The sequence below is a fragment of the Geospiza fortis genome, unplaced genomic scaffold (genome assembly GCF_000277835.1).
Source record: "Geospiza fortis unplaced genomic scaffold, GeoFor_1.0 scaffold27, whole genome shotgun sequence".
In the NCBI taxonomy this organism is placed as follows: Eukaryota; Metazoa; Chordata; class Aves; order Passeriformes; family Thraupidae; genus Geospiza; species Geospiza fortis.
Window position 1 is genome coordinate 5,813,074 of NW_005054329.1, and position 8,088 is coordinate 5,821,161.

At 51.9% G+C, this 8,088-nt stretch overlaps 1 protein-coding gene across 1 annotated transcript in view; it reads left to right on the top strand.

Moving 5' to 3' along the window:
• SLC27A4 (solute carrier family 27 member 4) overlaps positions 1 to 1,264 on the top strand; it is a 7,444-nt gene extending 6,180 nt beyond the window's left edge. The window contains 2 exon segments of the mRNA XM_005421318.3: positions 23 to 131; positions 1,132 to 1,264. The gene's annotated coding sequence lies outside the window, so the exon portion shown is untranslated.
• Positions 1,265 to 8,088: the final 6,824 nt, after the last annotated feature.

Below are 8,088 nucleotides of genomic sequence, written 5' to 3' on the forward strand. Positions count from 1 at the left end.
CCCTACCTTTTCCTGCCTGCAGCCACCCTTCCTTGTGAAGGCCATGAAGGGACCGGTGCTGGGCTCTTCCCCACTTCTCTACCAAGCAGCCAGCTTCTCCTTGGCACAGGGACCCAGTTGGCAGAGGGAAGGTGGGTGCCAGGCGCAGCCCCTTCCCTCTGTTCGGCCTTGCTGGTGTTTTGTGTCTGCGGTGAATCAGGGGAGCAGGGTAGTGTTGGGCTCAGGAGGGGGACAGAGGTGTGTTTCTGCCATGCCATCTCTCTCCTGGGCATGACATTTCTATTTTTCACAATTACACGCACATTATATTATATTATATCTATATATATGTGTGTGTGTGTGTGTATATACATATATATATATATAATACACGCTGACTTTTTTTTTTTTCAATCTTAATTTATTGTCCGTACTTTTGAATGTGTCTCGGGTTTGTGCAGTAGGTGGAGGGATAGCCCAGACCTGTCCTCTCTTGGAGAATCCTTTTCTCTCACAGGGAGGTGGGATGCTCATCTGGGACTGATTCTCCTCTTCCAGCGTGGGTGCACTGTAAATGTCCTTGTGGCCTTGCTCCATGGTGGAGGACATGAGCAAATCCCACTATCTTGTGGACACTTCTCTGGGTCTTCCATCTTTTGTGGATGCAGCATTGTTTTTTGGACCTTCTTCTTTGCAAAAAGCAAGTGGGAGAGTGGGAAGAAGGGCCGAGTTTGCCTTTGCTTAGATGTACTCAGGAGGTAACTTGTCAGGGGAGAGAACATCCTCTGGAGGGTGGCCTCTGTGAGAGCCTCTGTGCATCCCTTCCCAAAAGATGTGCTCTGCATCCCTTCCCAAAAGAGCCCTCCCTGTCTCCAGCACCAGAGCAGGGCCCTGAACTGAAATGTCTGTGTGAAACACCTGACTTGTGCTATGTGAATTCCCCATGTTGTGTCTGATATGAAACAGCCTCAGCTGCAATGTTCAATTCGAGTTCTCAGAAAACAAGCAGAAATTTCTCTTCCAGAGAAAACTCTGGGTTGGGTTGTTTTTGGGGGTTTTTTTTGTTTTATTTTTTGGGGTTTTTTTGTTTGTTTGGTTGGTTTGGTTTTTTTTTTTTTTTTTTTTAATAATTTGTTTTTATGCTTTTAGCAGGGTTACTCCTTAAAACGACATCTGTCTTTTGTGAGGGCAGGGTGTGTCTGCTCTTCTAGCTGTGCTTCCACACCAACGTACCTGCCTGCCTCAGTCCGTCCTGGTCTCACAATTAAACACAAGTATGGGTCTATGCTGCTGTTTCCTACCTCTTCCTTGTACAGTCCTGCTTTGTGAGGGAAGGTGGGGGACTTTGCTGGTTTGGGAACTGCCACTCCAGAGCATCACCTCCCTGTGTGCATTTTGGCTCATCTTAGAGCAGGGGGAACAAGCCCCTTGCTGCTGGGTTTAGTGACTGTGTGAACACAACATGTTGATCAGACCCTCCCCAGTTTCCTCCACTAACTCTCCATTGCCATCCCAGTTTGTTCTGGCCCAGTTCTCCCTGTTTACCCTTGGACATGTGGCTCTTCCACCCCTCTCCTGTTCTCTATTTCCTCTTCCTGCTCCTTCTCTCTGTGTTTGTCCATGCTGAACTTCCCAGCTCATTTCTGCCCTTGCAGACAAGTTTTTTGGTAGCCATTCCACTTCCCTTGCTGCCAGAACCATCTTTTACACCTTCTGCATCCAACCCTGGTGATAGGAGAACCTGGCTCCTTCTTGGTATGGGGCTGCCAGGGACAAATGTCTTCCATGAACCTGAGTGAAATGTGTTGCCTGGTGAACCACACCATAAGAGTGTTGGAAATTTGCATCCTTTATATATCAACTTCACCTTTTGACATGTTCAAATGGGTGTCTTCTCCAGCATCTCTAAGCTGAAAGCATAAATTTTAGTGTTTCAGTCCTGTGGACACTCACATGCATCTGTCCCAAAGCAGCTGGTGGAAAACAGAGATCATCCCCACAGCCCTGCAGCATCAGGGGACTCCGCCCTCAAACAGCAGCTTTGCCACGAAATTTACCAAGGAAATTTTGCATTCAGGGATCATATTTAGGGGCCAGGGAGCTGGTGCAGGGAGTGCAGCACTCCATAGGTGCTCTGCTCCCACCTGCGGGCTCTGTTCCGCTCGCAGCCGCCGGAGGAGGGCAGGCTGGGCTCGGCAAACGCCTCCCCTCGGGGGGACACGCTCCGGGGCTGTCACAGCCCCCGTGTGCCGCTCAGAGCCCTGCAAGCGCGGCATGTTGGAGTGGGAGGGTACCCACGCAGGGTGGGGGCCTGAGCTGGAGAGGAAGTTTTGGATACAGATGATGGTGCTGGGTGTGAGACCGGTGGCAGTCCCAGGCACTGCTGTGCACTGTGCCCGGCCTCCTGGCTGGAGACTGTGCCTGATGGAGACTTGGGCAGCAGCCAGGTCACCGAGCTGTGCCAGGGGGGTGGTGGGCAGCAACCTGAACCACCAGGCCTCATCCTGCTAAAGGCAGTGAGGAAAAGCTTGGCCACCCTGAAGTCAGATCTGGGGGTGCTCGTCTGGAGATGGGTGGTTTGGAGTGGTAGAGGGGGATACAGGGGGATTGTACTCCCTCCCTGCAGGAGATGGCTGTGGTGAAGAAAGAGGGGTTGCAGGGAAAAACTCAACACTGTTTTTCTGTCTGTCTGAGAGCAGGGTAGGTTAAAAAAACCTACCAAAGGAAATTTATGCATTCAGGGCACTGCCTGTTAAATGCAGATGTGAATAGCTTTGGAAGCTTATGGAAATATGGCTGTTACTTGTTTGCTGGTGAGCCCATACAAATGGAGACTGGCTTGAGTTGCTGGGTTTTGGAGATGGATGGGAATTATAGGCCTGTGAGAGGAGCACGATGTAGCCCTTGCTGGTGCCAACACAAGTCAGGAGCTGGGCCTGGCTGGAGCATAGGCAGGAGCTCACCCCAAGCCCTGTATTTTGGGCTGGCTGTGAGGAGGGGGAGATGCACAGTTCAGGCAAGAGGAGCAGGATGAGGCCCCCCCGAGGTGAGAGCTCCTGCTCTGGGGAGATGGGAGGTGCTTTGTCACTGGGAAGGAGCTCAGCAGATATCACAGAGGGCTCTGATACTCAGCCCATCAATAGCAGAGACCTGGAGGGCTGTGTGTGCACATGCCACACACACCTCTGTGCCAGAGCATGCCCCAGGGAGAGGGGAGCCCCAGGGAGGTGTGTTCACAGCCCTGAGCTACGCTCAAAGGAGCCCCCCTGTGCAGCAAGGCTGGTGTGGGGAGGTTGGTCCCCTCTGGAGATCTGGTGCCTGGGGACCATTCACCATTGGCACTGTTTGTCCTGACTGAGGAGGGTTGTGTGCACTTGGCAGTGCTTCAGGATTCCCTGAAACACCCAGCTACACCAGTCAGAGGTTTTCCGCTGGCTGTCAGCTTTGGCTTGAAATCCTGGGGCCTTTCTAAAGTCCCAGCTCCTCTGGAAAAAATGAAGTTTATGTGCAAGTGTCCCTGCAGCTCTTGGCCCAGAAATGTAAGTGCAGGTGTGGTGCTGAGCCTGGGATCAATGCTGAGACTCAACACTTCCAGCAGAGAAGTATTTGGAATGAAGTAGCCAGTGTTTAATCATAGTCTGATTTTTAAAATATCTTTTTATTTGTGCAGTTTTAAGGAGGAGGCTAATTGAATCCTCTATGATTAGAGACACCTTGTGAGACATCCCTCCCCTTTGATCAACGCGCTAGTCTGGCTCAACAGCTGCATGTAGATAAAAGTCCTATACATAAAGTACGAGGTATTGTTCTGTTTTAATTAAAACACTTAAAATTCTGTTTGCATGAGGTTAAGAAAACATTAAAATCCTTTCCAGAGTTATTATCAAACTGCTAATTTAAGCAAAGCCAAAGAGCTTTACAAACTAAATGTACTTTTCCCCATGGAGATGACTGCTTCTCCCAGACCCTGTGTCCTGGACAGTGACAAAATATCAAGACAAAAAATGTGGCAACTTTTTTTCTGGTCTGCTCTAGGTCCAGCCCAGCCAGGGCATGCTTAGTGTGCAAAACTGGAGTGTATTTTAGCCTTAATGCAGATGGGGGCTTTGCAAGTTGCTCACAATCTTTCTGGGTGAAATTAATTTCTGCTGCCAAGAAAGTCTGTGACAATCTTAAACACTGCATCTCTCCAGCCTCCTCCTGCCACTCTTGGTGTGCCAGAGCCTTCCCAAACAATGACAGCTGCCTGCGCCTCTGCACTAAGGGGAGCTGGCTTTGCCTTTAAGCAGTGACAGGGAAATATTCTGGACTAAAGAAGAGACTATCCTTTGGTGCACTCTTTAGAAATGGAAATACTTGATTCCCCTGAGTGGTTCCAGTGTAACCAGGAGCAGAGCCAGGAGTGGCTTCTCCCTCTCCAGTTTGAAGGGACTGTGTGGCCAGGGATTCCACCAAAATGATGGTTTGTGAATGTCTCATCATGCTGTGTGAGAGGAAAGGGACAGCAGCTTTCCTTCCCAAAGCAGAGAGTCTTCACAAGGGAAGAGAATGTCCTTAGGGCTGTTTGCTGCTGAGCTCCTGGACAGCACAGGATGGCTGGACTGTGCAGCTGAGTGAGGCTCAGGGAGCAGGGATGGGCTCTGCTTTGCTTTTTTTGAGCCTGGCCCATTTCAGTGGCAAATCCCACCTTCCAAGTAACCTTGGATTTGATCTGCTTTTCTCCTGGCTCATTACAAATCCACACATAGGCACTAAATCATGGCAGGCCCGGCTCTGGGGGAGCTTTGGGCAGTGGAGATCGCGCAGTACAGGCTGGCAACCCCAGGAATTGCAGGTGATGGTGATGCTCTCCAAGTCCAGAACGTATTCCTGCTCAGGATGTGGGTCACTGCCCAGATCTTCCCTGATCCCTGACAGATGTTCCCAGGCTTGTGAAGTGGGATATGACCCCTCCTGTTACAGCCCTGCCTTCCTCTAGTCCCATCCCTGAGGGTGCAGTGCGGCCTCCCAGGGCCCCCAGCATCCCGGGCAGGATTTGTGGCCTGATCCTGCCCTGGAGGTGACACCTCCCACGACCTGCCCGGGACTGTGCCAGGGGCCCCGAGGAAGTGAGGGCAGCCAGAGCCTTCCTCCTGCCCCCGGCCATGCGAGTGGCTCGGCCGCAGGAAGAGGCTAACAGCGGCGGGCGAGCCACCCCCTCAGCTTTGAGTATCACTTTCAGCTATTCTGAAGGTTAAACGCCTGTTTAGAGCTCGCTATTGAAGGTAGAGCCGGGGGTGCGGCATTGTTGGGACGCCCTCCCGCTTTGTCTGGCCGCTTTGAGGGATGCCCTGAATGGGAAGCGGCTCCCCCAGCCCAGCACCCCGGCAGAAGGGCTCCCGGGGGAGAGCCGCTTCCTCCCGCCCTAATGACATTCAGCCCTCCATCGGTTCAGCTCCCGCTTTCTTTCTGCTGCAGTTTAACCCGGGCACAGAGGCCGGGCTCCATCTTACTGATCTCTGCTTGACACCCAATTACCACATGAATGGCAGAGAAAGGCTGCAAAAGGCTTTAACTCCCACTGACCCTCCTTCCCCTCTGCCTGCTTCCCTCTCTCCCCGTCCTACCCCCTCGCCTTTCTCCGGCGGAGGGAGTTCAAAACTGAGACGGGGAAATCAAACAAAGCCCCGAGTAAGGAAACCCATTGTCACCGCCTCCGCGATGGCTCCCCTTTCGCCGGCCATTGTTCCCCTTGAAGTTTGACTTGCTGTGTGGAAGGATGCGAGCAGCTGTTTGCGCATTCCCCTGATGTTTTATTGAAAAATAATTGAATCGTCAGTTCGGGGCTCTCTGATAAAATGTTTCCTCGTAACGCCAGGCCCTGCTGTATTTATAAACTACGTGTCCCTCTAGAATGTGATGGTGACCTAAGACATTTCCCCCAGGATAAACCCTCAGTGGAGGAGTGGAGGTGTGTTCCTTCTGCACTCAGGGAGAGAGAGAGAAAGCAGGCAAATGGCAGGGAAAAGGACAGAAGATGGGAATGAGACAAAAGAAATTAACCCTCTCTTCATTGCCAGGCTCAATTTCCAACGTGTTCCCTTTGCAGTTGGCTTTGTGGGAGGGGAATGGGAGCAGCCTCCTGCCCCAGTAACCCGGGGTTTATGTGTTTTATGTACCTGTTTATCAAACACCGTCTGTGTTTACAGCACTTCAACAATGGCAGCATTACGTTTTCTCGAGGAGATTGCATGCCTAGTTTCCCCTCCCAAACATATCCCAGAGAATTTGTGGTGTTCTGATTTCACTGTGCAGCATGGAGACAGGACTCATTCCTCTCCCAAGCACAAAATGTCCATAAAAACGTCCCCTGTATCTCATGTGGTCACTTTTTGTCCAGGACAATTGTTAACAGTAACCAGCTTTGAATGCTTGAATGAGCCAAATTGGTATTTATGATTACTGTTCCCTTTCCTGTAATTTATTTTTGCTTTTCCAGGGAGGTGCTAGCACTAAATCTGTACCATTTTGTTGTGTAAGTCAGGAATCGAGATTCTTTTAGGAGCTAGTTCTGCTTTTATTTGGCCTCATAAATGATTTCTGGGAGCAAGAATAGCTCATATAAAACCATAACTGCAAACACTGATCTGGAATCAATATTACCAGATCCTCTGAACACAGAATACTTCACTCATTTCTGAAGTAAAGATTTTTGTTGAAGGCTTCTTTCCTCGGCTGCTTTTCCATACAATTCCATCCTGGGCCATATCTCCGAGATACTCAAAAGCTTTGGGATTTAGAGATACATAAAATCCAGCTGGAATTTTTGGATGAAGACCACGGTCAACAGCCTTATGGCTCTGCCATCACGTAACCCCGGCAGCGACGGCAGCATTCATCTGCCGAGGGACCAGCCTTTCCTGGGGCCCAGCCCAGAGAATGATCTCCTCAGAGAACAAAAGGCCATTACAAACACCACCACCTTCTGCTCCCGGGGTTAGGCGTACTCTGACCCCCGTTAGCATAAACCAAGAGCAATCTGTCTGTGTAAATTTATGCCCCTTAAACATAATGCATCATGTATATGCATAGCTATTACATTTCTATCTGCATGTGTGCACATGTACATGTATTTTTTTTTAATTCCAAACCCTCCTGAGTGGAGGGAGGGTTAAGAGGCTGCAGTTTTTCTACCAGTGCTGCCCCTGTGCAGCTCCATGTTGTGGGGGAGAAGCAGAGCCCAGCTGTCACCGCCATGGCAGCGTTGTGCCTGTGTACACGGCCCTTCTCTGGGGACAGGAGGGGAAAACAAACAGGCGACAGATGTGAGCCGCGTTGTTTAACGCTGCGCTGGGGGAGCCTGGCGCCGTGGGGATGTGCTGGCTGCCAGGGGCTGCCCGAGCACGAGGGGATGCTCAACAGCCATCTCCGATCAGAACTGCATCTCCCCGGTGCTGACAGGAGCTGTCCTTAACATCAGCCAGCTGTTTCTGCTCCTCCACGACAATCCCGAGGAGCAGCAGGGCGGCATCACAGAATCACAGAGCTGATGTGAACAGAATTCACAGAAAGTGTGAACTGCAGGGCTGGGAGGGGTTCAGTCCGACCCCCCTGCCAAGGCAGGGTCACCTGGAGCAGGTGACACAGGAACACATCCAGGTGGGCTTGGAATGTCTCCAGAGAAGGAGACTCCCCCACTCCTTGGACACCTGTTCCAGTGCTCTGCCATCCTCAAGGCACAGCAGCTCTTCCTCATGCTGAGGTAGAACTTCGTGTGCTGTAGCAGCTTTGCTGCAGCGAAACCCGTCTGCAGCTGCTGCCTTTGCGCAGCCCAGGTGCTCTGAGCGAGCAGGGCCCTGCGTGTGGCTCTGAGCCCGTGAGGGGAGCGCTCTGCGCGGCCGAGCCTCAACTCGGCGCAGAAATCGCTATTTTATATAATATACACCACCGCCCAGGGGTTTTAAAATAACACCACCGGGGGCACGGGCCGCGCCGCGCCCCGGCACTGCGGGAGCTGCTCCGGGGGAGGAGGAAGAGGAGCGGGAGGAAGAGCCCGGGGAGGGCCGCGGGCAGAGACCCGAGGCGCCCTCAGCGCGGCCCGGCGGCACCGGAAATCCTCCGCGGCACTTC